Source organism: Desmodus rotundus, chromosome 3 (genome assembly GCF_022682495.2).
Source record: "Desmodus rotundus isolate HL8 chromosome 3, HLdesRot8A.1, whole genome shotgun sequence".
NCBI lineage: Eukaryota > Metazoa > Chordata > Mammalia > Chiroptera > Phyllostomidae > Desmodus > Desmodus rotundus.
The window spans coordinates 104762375-104787387 of NC_071389.1; the positions used below are offsets into that span (position 1 = coordinate 104762375).

At 38.4% G+C, this 25013-nt stretch overlaps 1 pseudogene; it reads left to right on the plus strand.

Moving 5' to 3' along the window:
* The window catches only part of LOC112323156 (ubiquitin-conjugating enzyme E2 variant 1 pseudogene), a 60301-nt pseudogene extending 56798 nt beyond the window's left edge, over window positions 1-3503 (plus strand).
* The last annotated feature ends 21510 nt before the right edge of the window (window positions 3504-25013 follow it).

Genomic DNA, 25013 nt, shown 5'->3' on the forward strand with positions numbered 1-25013 from the left:
AAAGTGGCTGAAGCACATGCTCTGTGGAGATTTGTGTGTGTACATGAAGGTGGAAGTGTAGGATGACCCTACTTTTCTCTCCCAATCTTATTTCCCCTGAGTAGGCTTTTCTCTCTGCTTCTCCCCCATAGTCCACAAACTTGCTTCAGCATATTTTTACTTGATCTCTGGCCAATAAAGCATCTTACTTTACCACTGGCTCACTTAATCCCTTTATGATTGAAGCCTTTCTGAATAGTTTCTGTTCTTCTAGATCTTCCTTGTCTGTGAACCCAAAACAAGGCTTTATCTCTACAGCATTGCAATTTGCTCATTGCTTTGTGTCTCATACATATTAAGCAATGCATCTCCTCAATCAGATTAACATCAGCTATACAAGGACAGATAAAGGATACTGCCAGTCAGTCCCAAACAGTGAAAAATAAATTAAAGATGCTTTATGAATAATTATTTATTGATTAATCATCTAGGTATTGGTTAACAAATAAATAGTGTTTATCTGGAAATGGTGAAGCTGCACTCCCTGGTTGTAGATCAATCTAAAGGCTGCAGACTCAGGACCTGGCCCTGCTGCCCATTCCACTGATGTCAGATACTTACCTGTACTGGGCTTGAATTCTCCCTCTCTGCTGTGCAGTGAGCAGGAAGGGAGGGCCAAAAGTCATGCAAAGTGTTGAGAATTTACATATATAAAACTAATAAGGTATGCTTACATATATAAACAACTTGAAAATCACAAGCCATTGTTTCTTGAGTGTCCTGCCTGATTTTGAAAACAAGGACCACTCTGACACGGAAATTTCTTCCATCCTAATATAGTAAACATAAGATGACTTTATCTCTGTGATTTGGTTTGTCTTGGGCAGGGTCCAAAATCCTATTCCTTTTCAGTGGTTTCTTTACTTTCTTTCCAGGGATTAGTTTTCTTGGTATAAATAAGGCCTAAGACATTTCTTTGTGTGTCAGATTTTCTTTCTCTGGAGGATTTTTAAATTCTCTCAGGGATACTATACAGATTTTGACATTCTTCTTCCAAATGTGTTACATGATATTTTCAGTAACAACCTAGAGGGATAGGTACCAAAGATTAACACTAAAAATGTGGAGCAAAGATCGGGGGTCTGAAATTTCTTTTCTTAAGAGAAGATATCCTGAGCCTGACAAAATGAAAAAGAAGCTTACAGAACGAGTTGGGGAATATAGCAAAACATACACACAACACAGAAATATAAGGTTACCCTTACTAACTAAAATCAGAGTAGCTCTCCCATAATCTTTCTCCCCATATAATGTTTTTATAGGACAGTGAGTGGGTAGATATTACTGAGCAACTATTTCAAGATCATCATTTTTTTTCCCCTTATCTAGTCAGTGGTGGTAGGTTAAATTTTCAGCAGTTGTAAGATTAGAATTCCCTAGAGAAGCAGGATGAGTGTCTTAGTGCATTTGGGCTATTATAACAAAAATACTATAAATTGGGTGGATAATAAACAATAGGCATTTATTTCTCACAGTTCTGCAGTCTGGGATGTCCAAGGTCAAGATGCCAGCAGATTCAGTGTCTGTTGAGGTCTGGTGAGGGCCTGCTTTCTTGTTCATATATGCCATCTTTTCTCAGTATTCTTGAATGTCAGAAAGACAAGGGAGCTCTTTGGGACTTTTTTCATTAGGGAATTAATCCATTAATAAGGGCTCTACCCTTATGGCCTAATCACATTTCAAAAGTCCCACCTCCAAATACCATCGCATTGGAGATTGGGTTTCAACATACCAGTTTAGAGGGACACAATATTTATTTCATAGCAGTGAGTACTTTCCAGATCTGAGAAATGTTCAACTATAGTTTCAGGTAAAATTGCTAAGGTGAGGGATGGTATTGACATTGTACTGGGCAAAATGCAATTCGAGGAAATCTGCCCTTAAATGTGAAATATCAAATCCTTGTGAAATTTCCAAAGCATCTTTGTACATTAAAACCCAGAGGTGAAAACCTTCATAGAATAGGCCATTCTCTTTTTAAAAGACCCTAGCAATAAAACTTGGAAGGCTTCTGGACCCTGTGGGTTTAACTGTCAATTTTATGTTTCTATTCCACTTCCTTTAATCTCCTAAAAGACCACTGCTGCTATATGAAAAGCTGTGATTTCAATTCAGTATTCGTACTGTTGAAACCATAAGACAAATGCAAGGAGGGTGAAATACTCTTGAATCTATTTTCTGTGTAGAAGGTAAAGAAGAAAAAGACAGAGGGATGGTCTCAATAGGCACTTTGAGTATGCCAAAAAGAAATGGGGAGTAGTCCCCAAAAGCTGCTGATAATTCCTTTCTTATTAACTCCACAAGGTAAACAAGCTAAAGAGAAAGCACATGACACTGGCTGATTTCTGTGGATCACGTATTACACAGATAGGAGGGACAAAGATGACAAGGAAAACAGTGCCTTAAGGCAGAACATTAATGTCACCTTTTAAAGAACGTTATAGAACCTCCATTACAGAGATCAGAGCCAAAGCAATCTTCTGAATTTTATAAATTTTACATCAATATGCCAATTGAATTTCTAGGGATTAAAATATGTAATGTTCCATGATGTACAATTATCAAATAAATACATCTTCATACAAACATTTAGTCTAGAAACCCATTTTCTCTAATTTTTATCAGTCAGTGCCAAAAGATATACCCTAGAAATTTCACATAATAAATCCAAGATGTTTAAAACTGCAGCACACCTCTTTCAGAGAGAAAATGAATGTATTTCTCAGAATCATTTTTAAATTTATTATCTTAATTGTCTCGAAGGAATTCTGCTGTTGTTTTAGATTTGCAAAACAAAGGGCAAGAACATGCAGAGGATTCCCTGAGTGGATTTATAATATAAATTCTCAGGATGAGAGGAGCCCTGTAGATTCCATTAACTACCATAACAGGAAAGCAAAAGGCCCATTAAGCTCCATGTGGGCCATGTTTCTTGGAAGGATTCCAAATCAATAGAGGAAGGGGAGTTTTGTTAGAAACTAAATTTGGATAAGTTAATTATCCCCTGAAGCCCAGTTTTCCAAGGTATAAAATGAAAATAATAATAGCTATGCTGTATTTTTAAAGAGGCCAATAAGATAATATAGGTGAAAGTGTTGTCTACCCAGTAATAGATGTGAAAGCGCTGGGGGCCAAAAGGTCTGGAGGATGTAGGAGCGAGAGAGATGCGAGATGGCATCCACCATGGGCTCAGACGGTTTATGAAAACCTAATACACGGCCTTAAAATAGAATGTGGACCTAAACACCCAGAAGCACACCCCTTTGTAAGATTTGTAACAAAAATTAATATAAATGGAATTAATAGTCCCAATGGAGTGGTAGACCCAAGTGCCTTATGAGTGCCAGCAAAATGGCAGAATTCATAGGATCAAAGTTGTCCTACAGGAGCTTCAGTGCCTAATAATGTCTAAAGAAAATATGAAACTACCTAAGCCACGTGAAGGACAGTGTTATAGCAATTAATCAAAAGAAAATCAGAGGCCTACACTTTTCCTCATTCGATTTAAACAGCCTTCATTTTCTACAGCAGTAAATTTTCTAGATACATTTTGTAGACCACAAAGTACTGGAAAGGAAGCGCCTATTCAAAGGCAATCTATCTTAAGATACTGTAAATACTAATTTTGTCCATTTGAAATATAAGTTGTGCTATAACAAAAAAAAAAGTCTAGAGGATTCAAGATGGTGGTGGAGTAAGTGGATGTTATGCTCACCCTCTCCCAGGATCAACTGAAATATGGAACAATCCATCTGGATAATCAACTGAAGACTACCTGAACAAAAGTCTTATAAACAAGGGTTTACAGAATAAGCCATATCAAGATTGGTAGGTAGGAAGCACAGAAACAAGAGGCTGGCCCCACTCCCACAGATGGTGCCTGAGAATTTGAAGGGATATCTCAGTTGCAAAGGGTCCCCGGAGGAGTGTGGGGGTCTCAGCCCCACACCAGGCTCTTGAGCCTGGACTACCAGAGCTGGGATGAGGAACTCACGTAACATCTGGCTGTGAAAATTAGAGGGGACTTGGTCAGCCAAGGAGAGAGACAAGAGTCTGCTAGAGACACAGGAGCCTTCTTAAAAAATCATTACACAAAATCTTCTTTGCAGCTGCTCACCCTGGGCTCCATGGATGGACAGAGTCATGTGAGGAGAAACTGGGTTTTGTGGCTCTGAGGAGAAGCTTAAGGGACAGCTGCCAGGATCCCTGTGGAGCTCACATCTGCCTGAGGTGGGGTGTAGATGTCAGCACAGACTCATAGGGTATAGGGACTGAGTTATGTGGCTTTGGGTGGGGACAATTAACCCCACCTTCCCATGAAACTGACCCGTACCTCCCCTTCACCAAAAGTCCACTAGCTCCACTGTCCTGACTCCTGGAGGTTCCACCCAGCCAAGGACGTCTAGGTAGAATCCCAGATACACTGAGCTGTGTGGCTCTGGGGCTGTGTCCCCCCCCATTATTTCCCGAGCCAGAAAAGTGCCTCCCCCTCACAAGAGATCAATTAACCCCACCATCCTGACTCCTGGCAGCCCCACTCTGCTGAGCACAGGCTTCTGGCAAAATCTGCCATAGACTGAGTTGTGGGGCTTTCAGACAGGGGCCATTTTCACCTTGAACACAAAACTGATGCAGAGCCTTCTCTTCACATAGCCAAATTGAGGTCTATTTCATCCTGACAAACTCTGATGTCCTGACCATGATGATACAAAGATGTGTAGGAACCCAGTGGGTAGGGGGCAGCAAGACATGGTATACACTGGGACTTTTGCAGTGGCCTCAGACCCAGCAGTGACACTGAGTTTGAACCTGTATCCATCTGGTGAACAGCACACACCTTTTCCTGGTGACTCACTGAGAACTTACTTCATGCAAATCAAGTACCACCAAAGACTCTTTTAGTGACTGACCCTAACAGGCAGCAGGCAGGTGGAGGCAGGTGGAGGTGGATCTTGGGGTGCTTTGGTCTTTTGCTAACCTGCCCTTGGGATCAATGCTGGTGGTAGCTGGTTTTGGTCCTTCCCACATACACCAAAGCCCAAACTGTGGATGGCTTTGTAACTGCAAAGAGGTTGTCCAGGGCCAGTCACAGGCAGAGTCTGACATTGGCTTACACCACAGTCCCTCCCAAATGGCCCCACAACAGACACACACAGTAGACAGTTTCAGACAACATCAGAACAAGATTCAATTAGACTCATGAGCACCATATTCAAAGGGGGATCTCAGCAGGCACCAGACCCTGCTGAGATGAATTTCACTTTATGTGGTCAGCACTTGGACAGCAGCTCGTATACTGGTCAGGGTCATTCTTCACAGTCAGCATGAGGATTGATCCCATGCACAAAGGGGCCAATAGCAATCAAGACAACAATTACAACAAGTGTTATCACATAATTGACTCAAAGGACCTGCACCACGCAGCTGAAATGATCAAGGAACCTGTGCCACTGGGTCCAACAGGACACCTACCACATAAGGCCACCCTACCAAAACTGAGAGACATAGCAGATCTACCTAATAAATAGAAAAAAATACAGAGGGGCAGCCACAGAGGAGAGAAAAATATGTCCTTAATGAAAGAACAGGAGAAATCCCAAGAAAAAAAAAGATAAATAAAATGGAGGCAAGCAATTTATCAGATACACAGTTCAAAATAATTATTATGAGGATGCTCAAGGAACTCAAAATGTCAAAGAATTTAGTGACAACTTCAACAGCATGAAAAAAAAACATGGAAACATGAAGAAGAACAAGTCAGAAATGAAGAAAACAAAACTGAACAGAAGAATACACTGAAGGAAAAAACAGTAGGTTAGATGAAGCAGAAGATTGAATTAGCAATTTGGAAGACAAGGTAGTAGAAAACACAATCAGAGCAGAAGAAGAAAAATAAAAAAATGAGGATAGTTTAGAGGACCTTTGGGAAACACAAAGTGAAACAACATACACATCAAAGGGGCACCAGAAAAAGAAGAGAGGACAAGGGATCAAGAATCTATTTGAAGAAAAATGACTAAAAACTTCCCTAACCTGGTAAAAGAAAAAGACACACAAGACCTGGAAACACAGGGAGTCCCAAACAAGATGAACCCAAGAGGCTTACACCAAGACATATCTTAATTAAAGTGGCAAAGTTAAAGACAAAAAAAGAATCTTAAGCGCAGCAAGAAAAAGACAGTTACCTATAAGGAAGATCCCATAAAACTGTCATCTGATTTCTCAACAGAAACATTTCAGGCCAGAAGGGAGAGGCATGAAATATTCAAAGTGATGAAAAGCAAGCACCTACAACCAAGACTACTATACCCAGCAAGGTACAATTTATTTATTTTTAAAGATTATATTTTGGTTTTATGCCACTACAGTTCCAATTTTTCCCCTTTGTCCTACACCCAGCCCCAACCCACTCCCTCAGGCAAACTTCACATCATTGTCCACATCCATGGGTCATGTATATATGTTCTTTGACTACTCTATTCCCTATGCTGTACCTGATATCCTCATGACTGCTCTGTACTTCTTAATCCCTTCACCCTTTTTGCTCATTGTCCCAACTCACCTCCCACCTGGCAAATATCAAAATGTTCTCTATATCTATGATGTTGTTTCTGTTCTACTAGTTTATTTTGTACTTTAGATTCGGTTGTTGATAGATATATATTTATTGCCATTTTATTGTACATATTTTTGATGTTTTTCTGCCTCTTAAGAAGACCTTAACATTTCATATAATACTTGTTTGGTAGTGATGAATAGCTTTATCTTTTTCTTGTCAGGGAAGCTATCTGTCCTTTGATTCTAAATGATGGCTTTGCTGGGTAGAGTAATCTTGGTTGTAGGTCTCTGCTTTTTATCACTCTGAATATTGCTTGCCAATCCCTCCTAGCCTGCAAAGTTTCTTTTCAGAAATCAGGTCACAGTCTTATGGGAGATCATTTGTAGGTAACTAACTGCTTTTCTCTTCCTGCTCTTTTGATTAACTATTTGTATTTAAACCTTGGCATTTTAATTACGATATGTCTCAGTGTGGGCCTCTTTGGACCTGTCTTGTTTGTGAGTCTCAATGCTTCCTGGACTTGTATATCTATTTCCTTCACCAGATTAGAGAAGTTTCCATCATTATTTCTTCAAATAGGTTTCCAATTTTTTGCTTCACCCACTTAAGTATTGATACCCTGTAAATTGTTCCTTTTTAAAAAAAAATTTATTGTTATTCAATTACAATTGTCTGCATTTTCTCCCCATCCCTCCACCTCACCCCAGCCAAACCCATCTCCCTCCCCCACCCCTACCCTCCTCATTGATTTTGTCCATGTGTCCTTTATAGTAGTTCCTGTAATCCCCTCTTCCCACTGTCCCCTCCCCACTCCTCTCTGTCTATTGTTACATTGTTCTTAACTTAAATGTCTCTGGTTATATGTTGTTTGCTTTTTTCTTTTGTTGATTATGTTCCAGTTAAAGGTGAGATCATACGATATTTGTCCCTCACCATCTGGCTTACTTCACTTAGCACAATGCTCTCCAGTTCCATCCATGCTGTTGCAAAGGGTATAAGCTCATTCTTTCTCTCTGCTGAGTAGAATTCCATTGTGTAAATGTACCATAGTTTTTGGATCCACTCATTTGCTGATGGGCACTTAGGTTGCTTCCAGTATTTGGCTATTGTAAATTGTGCTGCTATGAGCATTGGGGTGCATAGGTTCTTTTGGATTGGTATTCAGGGTTCTTAGGGTATAATCCCAGCAGCAGAATTGCTGGGTCAAAGGGCAGTTCCATTTTTAGTTTTCTGAGGAAATTCCATACTGTTTTCCACAGTGGCCTCACCAGTCACATTTCCACCAACAATGTACTGGGGTTCCCTTTTCTCCACATACTCTTCAACATTTGTTTGTGGATTTGTTTATGTTGACCACTCTAACCAATGTGAGATGGTACCTCATTGTGGTTTTAATTTGCATCTCTCTGATGGCTAGTGATGCTGAGCATCTTTTCATATGTCTCTGGGCCCTCTGTATGTCTTCCTTGGAAAAGTGTCTGTTCAAGTCCTTTGCCCATTTTTTAATTGGGTTGTTTGTCTTTCTGGAGTGGAGTTGTGTGAGTTCTTTATATATTTTGGAGATCAAGCCCTTGTCTGAGGTATCATTGGCAAATATGTTTTCCCATATGGTTGGTGGTTCTCTTTATTTTAATGCTGTTTACTTTAGCCATGCAGAAGCTTTCTATTTTGATGAGGTCCCATTTGTTTATTCTTTCCTTTATGTCCCTTGCTTTAGGGGATGTGTCTGTGAGGATGTTGCTACATGGAATGTCTGAGATTTTCCTGCCAATGTTTTCCTCTAGGACTTTTAAGGTGTGACGACTTATATTCAAGTCTTTTACCCACCTTGAATTTATTTTTGTGTATGGTGTAAGTTGGTGATCTAGTTTCATTTTTGTGCAAGTAGCTGTGCAGATCTCCCAACACCATTTGTTGAAGAGGCTATTTTTGCTCCATTTTATGCTCCTGCCTCCTTTGTCAAATATTAATTGACAGTAAAGTCTTGGGTTTATTTCTGGGCTCTCTGTTCTGTTCCATTGGTCTATGTGCCTGTTTTTATGCCAGTACCAGGCTGTTTTGATTACAGTGGCCTTGTAATACAGTTTGAAATCAGGTATTGTGATCCCTCATGCTTTGTTCTTCTTTCTCAAAATTGCTGCAGCTATTTGGGGTTGTTTATGGTTCTATATGAATTTCTGAAATGTTTGTTGTATATCTGTGAAATATGTCATGGGTACTTTAACAGAAATTGCATTGAATCTATAAATTTCTTCCGGTAGTATGGCCATTTAGATGATGTTAATTCTTCCAATCCATGAGCATGGGACATGCTTCCATTTATTTGTGTCTTCCTTAATTTCTTTCTTCAGTGTTGTGTAGTTTTCTGAGTACAGGTCTTTTACCTCCTTGGTTAGGTTTATTCCTAGGTACTTGATTTTTCTTGCTGCTATATCAAATGGGATTTTTTGCCTGATTTCTGTTTCTGCAGTTTCATTGCTGGTGTACAGGAATGCCTTTGATTTCTGGGTATTGACTTTGTATCCAGCTGTTTTGCCAAATTCATTTATTAGGTCAAGTAGTTTTTTGGTGGAGTCTATAGGATTTTCCATGTACACTATCATGTCATCTGCAAACAGTGACAGTTTCATTTCCTCCTTTCCAATTTGGATGCCTTTTATTGCTTTTTCTTGTCTGATTGCTGTGGCTAGGACTTCCAATACTATGTTGAATTGGAGTGGTGAGAGAGAGCATCCTTGTCTTGTTCCTGATCTTAGTGGGAAAGCTGTAAGTTTTTGTTCATTAAGTATGATGTTGGCTGTATGTCTCTCATATATGGCCTTTATTATGTTGAGGACTGCTCCCTTTATTCCCACTTTGCTGAGTGTTTTTATCATAAATGGGTACTGTACCTTATCAAATGCCTTTTCCACATCTATTGATATGATCATGTGGTTTTTGTCTTTGCTTTTGTTTATGTGGTGTGTTATGTTTATTGATTTGTGAATATTGTACCATCCTTGCATCCCTGGGATGAATCCCACTTGATCATGGTGTATGATCTTTTTAATGTATCGCTGGATGTGGTTTGCCAATATTTTATTGAGGATTTTAGCATCTATGTTCATCAGCAATATTGTCCTGAAGTTTTCTTTCTTCATTGTGTCTTTATCTGGTTTTGGGATTAGGATGATGTTGGCTTCATAAAAAGTGTTTGGGAGTCTTCCATCTTCTTGAATATTTTGAAATAATCTGTGGACGATGGGGGTTAGCTCTCCCTTAAATGCTCTGTAGAATTCTCCTGTGTAACCATCTGGTCCAGGGCTTTTTTGTGTCGGAAGCTTTTTGATGACTGTTTCAATTTCATCATGTGTTATTGGTCTGTTCAGGCTTTCTGCTTCTTCTTCATTGAGTTTTGGAAGGTTATATTTTTCTAGGAATGTGTCCATTTCATCTAGGTTTTCACATTTCTTGGCATACAGTTCTTCGTAGTAATGTCTTACAATCCTTTGTATTTCTGTGGTATCAGTTGTAGTCTTTCATTCCTGATTGTGTTTATTTGAATCCTCTCTCTTTTTTTCCTTGATAACCCTGTCATTTAACTCTGCTCTGATATTGGTTATTTCCTTACTTCTACTTGCTCTGGGTTGTCTTTGTTGTTGTTCCCCAAGTTCTTGTAGGCATAGGGTTAGCGTGTTTGTTTGAAATGTTTCTATCTTTTTAAGGTAGACCTGTATTGCTATTGACTTTCCTCTCAGGACTGCCTTTACTGTGTCCAATAAGTTTTGGGTGGTTGTTAGTTCATTTTCATTTGTTTCCAGAAAATTTTTGATTTCTTCCCTAATCTCGTTCTTGACCCATTCATTTTTTAATAGCATGCTATTCAATCTCCATGATTTTGAGTATTTGGTGTTTTTTCTTTGGGGTTGGTTGCCAGTTTTAGTCCCTTGTGGTCAGAGAAAATGCTTGATATGATTTCAAGTTTCTTGAACTTATGGAGGCTTGTTTTCTGTCCTATCATGTGGTCTATCTTTGAAAATGTTCCATGTGCATTTGAAAAGAATGTGTATTTTGCTTCTTTGGGATGAAAGGCTCTATATATATCAGTTAAGTTTATTTCATCTAGGGTGTTGTTCAGTGCCACAATATCTTTGTTGATATTTTGTTTGGAAGATCTCTCCATCTTTGACAGATTATTAAAATCTCCTGCTATAATTGTGTTGCTGTCAATATCTTTCTTAAAGTCTTCCAAGATTTTCTTTATGTATTTGGGTGCTCCTATGTTGGGAGCACATATATTTACAATGTTTATGTGTTCTTGGTGGATTCTTCCTTTGAGTATTATGAAGTGACCTTCTGGGTCTCTGTTTATGGCCCTTCTTTGGAAGTCTATTTTGTCTGATATGAGTATTTGTACCCCTGTTTTGTTTTTTTGTTTTTTTTTCCTGTCCATTTGCTTGGAAAATTTGTTTCCAGCCCTTCACTTTTAGTCTGTGTAGGTCTTCTGGCCTGAGGTGGGTTTTTTGTAGGCAGCAAATGTGTGGCTTGCGTTCTTATCCATTGAGCTATTCTATGCCTTTTGATTGGAGCATTTAATCCATTTACGTTTAATGTTATTATTGATAGGTCCTTATTCATTGCTGATTTTTTGTACCTGTGTTCTTCTCTCTCTCTCTCTCTCTCTCTCTCTCTCTCTCTCTCTCTCTCTCTCTTTCTCTCTCTCTTTTCCTTCCTTTCCTTACAGCAGCCCCTTTAGCATCTCTTGCAGAGCTGCTTTGGTGGAGCTGTATTCTTTTAGATTTCTTTTGTCTGGGAAACTTCTTATTTGGCCTTCTACCTTGATTGAGAGCCTTGCTGGTAAAGTCGTCTTGGTTGCAGGCCTCTGGTTCTCATTACTTGGAATATTTCTTGCCTTTCTCTTCTGGCTTGGAGCGTTTCCATTGAGAAGTCAGTTGCTAACCTTATTGGGGCTCCCTTGTATGTTACTTCCTGTTTCTCTCTTACTGCCTTTAAGATTCTTTCTTTGTCTTGGAATTTTGCCATTTTAGTTATGATATGTCTTGCAATGGGCCTCTTTGAGTTCCTCTTGATTGGGACTCTCTGTGATTCTTGGATTTGTGTGTCTTTTTCTCTCATCAAATTAGGGTAGTTTTCCATCATTACTTTTTCAGACAGGTTTTGTATCCCTTGCTCTTCCTCTTCTCCTTCTGGTATCCCTATTATACGGATATTATTTCATTTCATGTTGTCCTGCATTTCCCTTAACCCCTCTTTCTTCTTTCTGAGCCTCTTTTCCTCTTCTTGCTCATTCTGGGTGTTTTTTCCTACCTTGTCCTCCAGTTTGCTGATCCGATCCTCTGCTTCATCGAGCCTGCTTTTGATTCCTTCTACTGTGTTCTTCAGTTCAGAAATTGTATTCATTTCCTCTTGGCCCTTGTTGATAGTCTCTATTTCCTTTTCATATTGATATAGTTTGCAGTGAGTTCATTGTAGTTTCCCTGTAGTTTTTGGTAATTCTGTGTGAGCTCATGAAGCTTCCTTATAACCAATTTTTCGAACTCATTATCTCATAGTTGACTTGCCTTTTTTTCATTTAGCATTGTTTCTGAGACTTCCCCCTTTCCTTTCATTTGAGGATTGTTTCTTTGTCTTCCCATTGTTTGTGAGACTCTTCCTGTTAGCCTTTGCTTCTTTGGTTTCTCTGTTTTGACTACCTGGGTTTTTTGTGTAAACTTCTGTGATAGAATACCTGTGAGATTCAGTGGTACAGTCTCCTTGATCTCCCAATCTTTCTGATCTTGGGCTATGGTTTATGTTAGCTCTGTGTATGTCTTTGGTTTTTGGTTGTTGTGGAGTCTTTCTTAGGTGGGTCTTTCCCACCAGCTGGTTATCTGAGAGCCAGTCTGTCCCCACCTCTTGTTTTCTGTGCAGGTGTGTGCAGGTTGTGTTGGAGCTGGTTCTTCCATATGTACAAGGTTTTGAGGCTTTTCTCTTGCTCTTGTTCAGTTGTTTTTCCTTAGTAATTTCTCCATTATTTATTTGTATTTTCAGATAGGTCCTGTGTTGAGTTAGTGTGACTTCCACTCCCTCCTCACCCTCTTCTGTTCTTATCTGTTGATGTTTCCTTTGTTGGTGGGTTTCCTCTTCCAGGAGGTATCTTGGTGTTCCTGGCTTCTACCCACTCTTTTTTTATGGTAGTCCTCCTCCGGGTTAATGATGTGTGCACAGAGCATTTCTTGATTCGCGCTCTCCCTGGTGCCTGTGGTCTCAGTTCCCTCCAAGATGAGATGCGGACGCTTCCTGGTGTGTACACACGTTCTGTGGTGGGTGTGTACACTCCCCAGTAGATGGGCACACTCCCTGGATGGGCAGGTGGCCAGGTGGAGAGGAGACTGGAGCTGTTGCTGCAGGGGAATTCCTCAACATACCCCCGAGGGTATTTTTCTTTTTGGGAAAATCCTCCTGCTCAATCCTGCGGCTCCCTCCATACAAGGAAGGGCCTGTCCTCTCACACAGCCCACCTCTCCAGCTAGACCGGGGACTGAGTGGGTCAGGGTCCCTCATGGCCCAACTCTCAACTCTCCCCAGCCAGCACCCACAGTATCCGTGGGTTTACCACTTCATCCTTATTCCCCTCCCTGGGACTTCAAGCAACGAGGTCTCTCATGGTGTTGCTCAAGCCTTGTTGGGTCTGGGGTTGCAGCTGCCCTGGTCCCTGTGTTTGTCCCAGGGACCTTTTTTGTCCTGAAGCAATCCCCTTACCTTCTCTTTTTTCAGTGTCCTGTATACTTTTTGGTCTCCTATCTTCATAAGTGCTGGGATACTCTTGGCTGTTCTCTTTGTTCCTCAGTAGATTGGGTAGGTGTTTCACCCAGATGCAGAGGGAAGTTGATTCTGCTCCCACCTATCTCCCTGCCATCTTCCTCCCCTGTAAATTGTTCTTTATTTCAATTAGTGTATCCTTAATTTCTGACTGAATCTTTTTGATGCTGTTGAGGCCCTCACTAAGTTCATGAGCATCATTAGAACCAATGATTTGAATGCATCTAGTAGATTGCTTGTCTCCATTTTGTTTAGTTCTTTTTCTGGAGTTTTGTTCTGTTCTTATATTTAGGCCATGTTTCTTTGTCTCTTCATTTTGGCATATCTCTATGTCTGTATTTAGGTATTAAGTAGAGCTGATGTGTATCAGGTTTGGTAGAGTGACCTAATGTGGTAGGTATCCTGTAGGGTCCACTGGCACAACCTCCTCTATTACCCAAGCTGGGTACTCAAAGTACACCCCCATGGGGGCTGTATACACCCTCCTGTTGTAGTTGAACCTTGATTGCTGTTGGCATGTCTATGGTCAGCCACCAGCAATGTTCTCACCAGGGGCACACAGCATAAGCTATAAAGCAATCTGCAGATGGCTGCTACTTGTGCTGGGCTTGGAGGTACCCAGGAAAAGGCATGTTGTGAACTAACGCCAGTGGCTGCTAGTGCCATGCCTGGGACAACTAAGCAAGAAGTGTGCAGCTTGCTGAAGTCATATCCTGCTTGTTTGAGAGAATTTAGGAAAATCTGAAGCATGGAGCAATATAAGCCAGGTGTATGGAAAAGACACTGGAAACAGCTTGGGTGGACCCAAAACTTGTGTGGGACAGGGCCTCAGGTAATTACTAGTATGGGGCAAACAATGTGAGCCAGGTAGATGGAGTTTCCAATAGGGTGTCCACCTGCTGGTTCAGTGGCTCTTTCGGGGGAGGACTCAGAAAAGGGACAATGGCCTCTGCTAGTGCTTCTGTTTGGGAGAAGCTGCCCCCAATTTCTCACCCTGAAGGCAGATAATTCTTTTCTTTCCTATATATTTCTGATATCTTTCAAACTGCTGCCCCTGTGCTGGAGCTCAGAGGGAGTAAGTCTGAGTAAATCTTGCATGGACCTCAGAGGAACTGCCTGGGACTTCAGATTTTTGTCTTCCACAGCTTGGATACCTGTTCGTTTTTACTTTCAAAAGTTAAGGAGACTTATCTTTCTGGCACTGGAACCCTGGGCTGGGAAGTTTGCAGTGGGGCTGGGACTCTTTGCCCCTGATATATCCCTCCCAATTTTTATCTACCATATGTGCATATGAGACCAGTGCATTCTGTGTCTCTACTCCTCCTACCAATGTGGCTTCCTCTTTAATTTCATAGTTGTAGGACTCCCATTCAGCTCAATTTTTGACAGTTCTGAATGATGGTTGTTTATAGTTTAGTTGTAATTTTGATGTGGTTGTGTGAGGAGGCTAACCATGTTTACCTACATTGCCATTTTGACTGGAAGTCTGTACAAGGCTATAATTTAAAATTGAAGGACAAATAAAGAGCTTCTTAGACCAAATAAAACAAAACAAAACAAAACAAACCTAAAGGAGTTCATTATCAGTAAACCAGTATTACAAGAAATCTCAAAGGTTCTTCTTTAAAAAGAAGAAGAAGAAACAAACAGAGAAACATAATTATAAAGAATAAAATGGCACACTGGCTGTTGTGGCTCAGTGGATTGAGTGCCAGCCTGTGAACTGAAAGGCTACTGGTTCAATTCCATGTTAAGGCATATGCCTGGGTTGCAGGCTAGGTCCCCAACTGGGGACGTGTGAGAGGCAGCCTATCAATGGATCTCTCACACATCAATATTTCTCTCCCTTTCTCTCCCTCTAAAAATAAATAAATTAAATATATTAAAAAAGAATAAAATGGTAATGAATACATACCTATCGATAGTCAGTTTAAATGTAAATGGCTTAAGTCTCCAATCTAAACACATAGGGAGCTGATTGGATTAGAAAACAAGACCTGTATATATGCTGTGTAAAAAAGACCCACATCAGAATGAAAGATGCATACAACTACAAGTAAAGAAATGGAAAAATTATTTCATGCAAATGCAAATAAAAAAATAGCTGGGATAGCAGTACATATATCTGATAAAACAGACTTTAAAACAAAGGTTATAGTAACAGACAAAGAAGGACCCCACATAATGATAAACAGAGCAATCCAACAAAAGGAGAAAACTCTTATAAATATTTATGCACCCAACATAGGAGCACCTAAACATGTAAAGTGTATCTTGATGGACATTAAGGGAGAGATTGAGAGTAATACCATTGTAGTAGGAGATTTTAACACTCCATTAACATTGATGGATAAATCTTTCAGAGAGAAAATCAACAAGGAAACAGCAACCTTAAGTGACAAACTAGATCAGATGGATTTAACTGATACCTTGAGAGTATTTCATTCTAACGCAGCAGAGTATACATTCTTTTCAAGTGCACATGGTACATTTTCTAGGGCATACCCCTTGTTACAACACAAAACAAGTCTTAATAAATTTAAGGGGATTGAAGTCGCACCAATCATCTTCTCTGACCATAATGACATGAAACTAGAAATCTACCACAAGGAAAAAGAAACTGAGAAACACACAAAGACATAGAGTCTACATAACATGTTACTAAACAATGAATGAGTTAGCAATAAAATCAAGGAAGAAATGAAAAAAATACCTTGAAACAGCCCTGACTGATGTGACTTTGTTGGTTGGGCATTGTTCCACAAAGTGAAAGGTCATACATTCAATTCCTGGTTAGATCACATGCCTAGGATGTGGGTTCAGTCCCCAATAAGCACACATGTGAGAGAGAAGTGGTCAATATTTCTCTCTCAAATTGATGTTTCATTCCTTCTCTTTTTGTGTCCTGCTTCCTCTCTCTAAAAAAAATAGATTAATTTAAATAATATCTTGAAACAAAAGAAAATAAGAAAACAACCCAAAATCTATGGGGTGCTGCAAAAGCAGTCCTAAGAGGAAAATCCATAGCATTGTAAGTCTACTTCAAGAAACAACAAAAAAAAAATTCAAATAAACAATCTAACTTTACACTTAAAAACTGTTGAAAAAGAACAAGAAACAATGCCCTAGTGAGTAGGAATAAGGAAATAATAAACATCAGAGCAGAAACAAATGAAATAGAGTCTTAAAAACATAAAATATCAATAAAACAAAGAGATGATTCTTTGAAAATATAAACAAAACTTTAACATGACCACTCAAGAAAAAAAAAGAGGACCAAAATAAAAAATGATGAAAGGAAAAAATAACAAGAGATACACAGAAATAGAAAGTATTGTAAGAAAATATTATGAACTAACTCTATGCCAACAACTTGAACAATATGCAAGAAATGGATAAATTGCTAAAACATAAAATCTTACAAAGCTGAATTGGAAAGAATCAGAAAATCTGAATAGACAGATTATAACTAGTGAAATTGAAGCAGTAATTTAAACTTTTTTGTATAATCTGGCTTCACAGGTTAATTTAATCAGACATTCAAAGAATAACTAACATTGGTCCTTCTCAAACTATTTCAAAAAATTCAAAGGAGAAAAGACTTCTGAGCTTTTCTTTCTTTCTTTCTTTCTTTCTTTCTTTCTTTCTTTCTTTCTTTCTTTCTTTCTTTCTTTCTTTTTTTTCACAAGGCCTTCATTATTCTAATTCCAAAACTGGATAAAGAGTCTACAAATAAAGAAAATTATAGGCCAATATTGCTGATGAAAATAGATGTTAAAATTATCAACAAAATATTAGCAAACCAGATCTAGTAATATATTAACAAAATGATACACCATGACCAATTGGGGTTTATTCCAGGAATGCAAGGTTGGTACAATATTTGCAAATCAATAAACATGATTCATCATACAAACAAAATGTAGGATAAAAATCACATGATCATATTCGTTGATGCAGAAAAAGCATTTGATAAAATCCAGCACCTATTTATAATAAAAACTCTCAGCAAAGTGGGAACATATCTCAACATAATAAAGGCCATATATGACAAACCCACAGCCAAAATCATATTCAATGTGGAAAAATAAAAGTATTTCTCTCAACATCAGGAATAAAACAGACATGTCTTTCACCACTCTTATTTGACATACTATTGGAAGTTCTAGCCACAGCAATCAGAGAAGAAATAAAACAACAAGAAGAAATAAAAGACATCTAATTAGACAGGAACAAACTGTTATTATTTGCAGATGATATTGTATTGTGCATAAAGAACCCTAAAAATTCCACCAAATCTACTAGAATTGATAAATGAATTCAGTAAAGTTGGAGGATGCAAAATAAATATCCAGAAAGTAGCTACATTTTACACACCAATAATGAACTATCAGAAAGGAAACTAAGAAAACTATCCCATTTGTAATTGCATCAAAAAATGCCTAAGAATAAATTGAAGTGAGGATGTAAAACAATAGATATGAAAAATTATTATTATTATTTTTTAGTATAGGAAATGTAGAAGCCAAAGAACTTATATGTATGACCCGTGGACATGAACTAAGGAGGGGAGGGAATGCAGGTGTGAAGGGATACAGGACAGAGAGGAATAAAGGAGGCAAAATGGGACAACTGTAATAGCATAATCAATAAAATATATTTAAAAAATTATAAGACACTGAAGAAATTGAAGAAGACACAAAGAATTGGAAGTATATTTGTGTTCATAGCAAGGAAGATTAACATTATTAATGATCGTACTACCCAAAGCAATCCTTAGATTCAATGCAATTCCTATTGAGACACCAATGGTGTATTTCACAGAAGTAGAAAAAATATTCCAAAATTTTATATGAAACCACCAAAAATCCCAAAGAACCACACCAGTCTTGAGGAAGAATAACAAAGTTGGAGGAATCACACTACCTGATATCAGACTACACTGCAAGGACATAGGAATCAAAACAGCATGGTGTTGGAATAAAAACAAACACAGAGATTAATGAAACAGAATAGACAGCCCAGAAATAAACCCTTGCCTTTATGGTCAATTAATATTTGACAAAGAAGGCAAGAACATGCAATGGAGTAAAGAGAGTCTATTCAATAAATGGTGTTGGGAAAATTGGACAGATTCATGAAAAAAAAAAAGAAACTACACTATCTTCTTATGTCACACACAAGAATAAAGTCAAAATGGAGTAAAGACTTAAATGTTAGATCTGAAACCATAAAAATCCTAGAAGAAAACAAAGGCAATAAAATCTTGGACATTGCTCATAGCGATGTTTTTTCTCCTATATATTCTCAGGCAATGAAAACAAAAGAAAAAATAAACAAATGGGACTACATCAAGATAAAAAGTTTTTGCACAGCAAAGGAAATTATCAACTGAATTAAAAAAAAAAACCCGAAGAGTGGGAGAACATATTTATCAATACATCTGATAAGGGGTTAATATCCAAAATTTATAAAGAACTTATAAAACTCAATACCAAAAACAAAACATCAACAACCTAATTAAAAATTAGCAAAGTACCTGAAAGTACTTTGCTAAGATACTTCTCCAAAAAGGACATACAGATGGCCAATAGACATATGAAAAGATGCTCAGTGTCACTAATCATTAAAGAAATGCAAATTAAAACCACAATGATTTATCACCTCACACCTATGTGAGAATGCCTATGTCAGAATGCCTATGATCAATAAACCAACAAACAAGTGCTGGTGGAGAAAGGGGAACCCTTTTGCACTGTCAGTGGGAATGCAAATTGGTGCAGCCACTGTGGAAAGCAGTATGGAGGTAACTTAAAAACATGTTCATAGCAGCACAATTTACAATAGCCAAGTACTGGAAGCAACCTAAGTGCCCATCAGCAAATGAGTGGATCCAAAAACTATGGTACATTTACACAATGGAATTCTATGCAGCAGAGAGAAAGGAGCTTATACCCTTTGCAACAGCATGGATGGAACTGGAGAGCATTATGCTAAGTGAACTAAGTCAGGCGGTGAGGGACAAATACCATATGATCTCACCTTTAACTGGAACATAATCAACAAAAGAAAAAAGCAAACAAAATATAACCAGAGACATTGAAGTTAAGAACCAAACAGTAGCCAAAGGGGAGTGGGGAGGGGATGGTGGTGAGAGGGGTTTTCAGGAACTTCTACAAAGGACACATGGACAAAATCAAGGGGTAGGTTGGAGGCAGAGGAGGGACGTGGGTTTGGTTAGGGTGGGGTGGAGGGATGGGGAGAAAAGGCATACAACTGTAATTGAATAACAATAAAAATTTTAAAAAAATTAAATGGAATTGCTTTATGATCCAGTGATTCTGCTTCTGGGAATTTATATGAAGAACCCCCAAATACTAATTTGAAAGAATATAACCACCTTTACATTCACTGCAGCATTATTTACAATAGTCAAGATTTGGAAGCAGCCCAAGTATCCATCAGTAGATGAGTGGATGAAACAATTATGGTACATATACACAATGCAACACTACTCAGACGAAAATTTTAAAAAAGAAGAAAATTTTACCCTTTGTGACAGCATGGATGGACCTGGAAAACATTATAAAAAATGAAATAAGCCAGTCAGAGAAAGACAAATACCATGTGATTTCACTCATTTGTGGAATCTAATGAACAAACTGAACTAACAGGGGAAATAGAAACAGACTCATAGAGAGCAGGCTGACAGCTCTGGAGGTGGGTAGGGGGTGAAGGAATTGAGCAAAAATGAAAAAGGACACATGGACATGGACAACAATGTAGTGATTGCAGGGGGTTGGAGTGGAGGTGGGTGAGAGTATAAGGAGGATAAATTACAATGGAAAAAATACAATAAAAAAAGCAGTGGTACATTTACACAATAAATACTGCATGGCTGTGAAAAAGGAAATATTTTGAAACAGAATGGATGGACCCAAAGAGTATTATGTTAATTGAAATAAGCCAGTCAGAGAAAGACAAATGCCATATGATTTCGCTTACAAGGTGGGGCAAAAATAGATTTACAGTTGTTTGTATGAAAAATAATACAATAATTAATCAATAATAATACAAGAACAAACTATGTGTTTTGCGTACTCATGACTATACATCTACATATGCTCCAACCAGTATATATGGAATCTAATGAAGAAAATGAGCTAAGAAACAAAATACAAATAGCCCTGGCCTTGTGGCTGAGTTGGTTGGAGCATTGCCCCATACACCAAAGGTTGCAGGTTTGATTCCCAGTGAGGACATATATCTACATTTTGGGTTCAATCCCAGGTTGAGGCATGTACCAGAGGCAACTGATCAATGTTTTTCTCTCTCTGTCTCTCCCTCTTTCTCTCTCTCTAGAATCAGTGAACATATGCTCTGGAAAGGATTAAAAAAATAGACTCACAGATACAGAGAACAGACTGATATCTGTCAGAGGAGACAGAAGTTGCAGGGCTGGGTGAAAAAAATTGAAGGGATTAAGACAAAAAGTAAAAAAATGAAGAACTCAAAGACACAGGTAATAGTATGGTGATTACTAGAGGGAGAGGGTGTGGAGGAAGTAGGAGAAGGTAAAGAGGGGTTAAATGGTGATTGAAGGAGACTTGCCTTGGGATGGTGAACACACAGGACAATATACAGATGATGTATTACAGAACTGTACAATTGAAACCTGTATAATTTTGTTAATCAATACCACCCCAATATATTTAATAAAATTTTTAACAAGTCTGATATTCTGCCACCAGGAAAGTTGTGCATATAAATAGGGAAGATAACACATTTGGCCCAGTGGGGAATCCTTTTTAGCATAGATTGAAAATGAAAATCATTCCCTACCTTCAGAAGAAATATTCAAGGAAAGGCCCTCAAATTGGATTGATGTGGACAGAATGCAGGAGAGAAAGTGGTAGAAACAATCAAATAGAAGGAACAGTCATGTATTACAGCACCTTTGCACTTTACAGTAAATGACAAAAACCTCATGAGGGATGACATTGATAATAATCTTATACTTCAGTTCTTTGAGGTCAGTAGAGTTGACTAAGCTGATGTAACAAAGGAAAAATCTCTTTAACCTCCTAGAACATAGAAATGCTGGATATAACAACAAAAGTTTTAATACAGAACTTAGCTCAAACCCAAGAAATAACCAGGCAACTATAGGTCAGAATGATGAGTGCAAGCTGAAGCCAATGAACTACCACAAACTAGATCCATATGTGGAACCAACATGTAGAGACCAGAGAACAAGTGGGGAGTGCATTCTCATCCCAGCATGCACGCCAAAGACAGGTCAAAATGGGCAACCCCACTGGGAAAGTCAAAGGAAGTTTGCCTTCCTTAAAGGAGTATAGGAGAAAAAGAACCACTCATGAGAAATCTGAACTCTACTTCTGCAATGTGCATAAGTGTGAAGTCTAAATTTAGGATACTTGCATGGTTGAGGGATACCAAGTTAACAAAAAAGTGATCCCAGCATGGAAACACAGAAAAACACTGCATAAGGACCAAGTTGCAACCAGCACATGGTATTCCCACAGAAAACAACCCAATGAAGAGAATCTCACATACACACACAAAAATATTAATAAAATTTGTAAAGTGACTTGAAAAAAAGAGAGAATCAGGAGAATAGACATTGCAGGAAGATATACCCTCTCAAGAACTGAAGATAATAGAATCACATCAAAGAGAATTTTAAAAAGTCTATCTAAACCATTTAAAGAAATAAAATATATATATAAGAATAAAAAAGAGCAAACCTTTTACAGAACTAACAATATAGTCTTGAAATTAAATATATGTCTTGGAAACTCAACACTCAGAGTATAGAAAAAAATTTACAAAAAGTGAAAGTAGTAAATATGTACAACTTAAAAAAATAAGAATATCAACCAAAACATCACCCAGAGGCTAAAAAGAAACTGAAGCTTAGACATATGACAACAAAATCCAAAAGCTCTGCTATATGTCTTTGAAGAAGTTTGAAAAGACACAATGCAGAAGATGGGTGAAACCTGTATTTGAAAATACAATGGATAAAATTTGTCCTGAATTGGAAAAAAAGGTAGGGACCTTTAAAACACACATGGATAAGGATAAGTAAAATTAAAACTTAGGTGTGAGACTACAAAACATGAAAGACAAAGACAAAATTGTCAATGCTACAACATAGAAAAAATATAGATCATCCTTTAAGAAGTGAGAGTTGCCAGAGGTAGGGGATGTGAGGTGGAAGAAATGGATGAGCTGAGTTTTTTGTTTTTTTTTTAGTTTAAATAAATAGAATTTTTGAAAATCTAATGAAGTAAAAGTTATTTAAAGAAGCAAATAATCTAACAATATAACAGTGTGGTCCTTGACCAATGTATTAGTCAATACAGACAAACCTTGAAAACACTTAAAATGGCAAACAAAAAAAGGAAGTTGCAGACCCTCAGGTAGTCTGATAATATTGATGCACATTTTAAAAGGACACAAAAGAATAGCAGAGAGAGAAAGAGAGAGAGAGAGAGAGAGCAACAGAGAGACAGAGAGGGAAGAGAGAGAAAGGCTGTGCACCAGATTCCCTGTGGTGGCTGCCTCTCTAAAGGAGGACCTGCAGAGAGAATGGGTGTGGAACCAGCCTTATTCTCTCGGTGCATCAGTGTTCTGATGACCAGTTAATCACTTTTTCTTAGAGACCAGAAATTGGCTTTTTATATGAGAGTATAATGTCATTGATGGTCTATTTCATTCAAATATTGATAGTAAACTGCACACATATATTTTCAAAAAGACTGAGTGCTTTAACTGAACTTTAAGTGTATAAAAACATCATGGGACTCAAGTATCAGCCTTGACCACCATGGAACAGGAAGAGTGGGTCATATGAGGAATGTCAGCAAGACCTGGAAAACCAAGAAGCAGAATAGTCTGAACCAAAATTCTGGGTCAGAATAAGATTTTGTTTTAGCTAATCTTGATGTAGTTTCTCCAGCAATTTAAAGAGAGGGACTTGGATTGAATACCTGATAAATACCTGGTATAAATACCCATAACCTGATGTAGTTATATATGATGATCTCACAGTCCATCAAGTTTACTGTGTCTAAGTGATGTGAGTAAAAGGGAACAAAGTAGTGTCAAACAATTTGCATTTTGAGTTTCTTTTATTTTTACTTAAAGAAACCAAAAGTTATCAGACAATAAACCCATTTTAACCCACAACAAAATTTAACATTTGACTGTGAAATGAAGACCCATAAGCTGAGGCTGGGCTGGCTACCCCAGCTGCCTTGAAGAAGATCCAGGATTTCTCATCCACCTGTGGGCTTATCCCCCAAAGGCAGGCAGGGGGACGGGAAAGAGTGGCAGAGGAGAGGCCCTGGGTGCTCACCCATGTGGCCTGTGGTCTTGTTAACTGGCCACTGGTCGCTCAACTGTGGTTTTATGCCACCAATTAGTGCAAAGATTTTAGCTGAGAGCCTTCTGCACTGACAAGGGAGGCATTGCACCCTGTGGGGTCTATCTAGTTCAGAGAAGTTGTTCGCTAAGAATTAGACTCTACACATTGCCAGAAGTGCAAGCACTGAGGTGATTTGCTGGAAATAGCTAGGCAAGGGCTAAGGGAACAGAAGAATGATGGGCCTTGGGACCAGCTTGGAACTGTCACCTTCATCAGCATGATCTGAGGGGCCACCTCTGCTGCCTCAACCGCACCAAGATTGCAGAGGCAGTTCAGTTTGATTATCAACATAGAGGCTGATTCATAACCTTGTGGAAGACAATCTCATCAGGAGACCAGAGAGTAGGGCAAAGAAGGGAGAGAGAATGGTGGAAGAGGATGCAATGAGCACCTCTCTTTGTAAGACTCCCAGAGGCCCAAGTCAGGTGTCTGTTCAAATGTCACCTCCTCTGACCTTCACTCCTTCTCCCACTTCTTTCTTTACAACTTGTAACACACCCTGTCATTCTTTTCTCTGTGAGCACAGGGGACTCTTTTTATCCCCTAGCACCAAACTTCTGTTCTTGGAACACAGGGGCTCATAATAAAGATTTGTTGGATGAATCAATGACCTTTTAAGTTAGGAAGTAAAATCCAGTATTCAAATTTTGTTACTAAATAAACATGGTAGAAATTGTTCTAGGACAAGAATTTTAATATTTAATAATCAAATATAATGGGGACAATATGAACATTTTTACCTAAGACTATTAAGTTCAATTTCTATCCTAAGATAAAAAAGGCAGCAAGTTTTAAGAAAATGAGTTTAAAATATCCACAAATATGGCAGAGACATTGCTTGAGACAGCTTGACCTTATCCCACTGTTGTTTCAGACTATTAACTGACCAGTCACATATAAAAGACCCATGGGGCACATGTGAGGGAAAAATCAGGAAAGTTATGTTTAAGAAGTCACAGACTCAAACTTCACACTTATCCTTTTTCAAAAGAACTAATTAACATTCTGGAGGAAATCACTTCAGTCCTGTAAGCAGACTACTCTACATGAGGAACATGTGACAAAAATGTTTATTTCAGTCTGGCACATATTTAATTTATTTTTCAATTTTAAATATCTACCTCATTGCTGAAAAATACTTAAATAGGAATTGGTGCATGC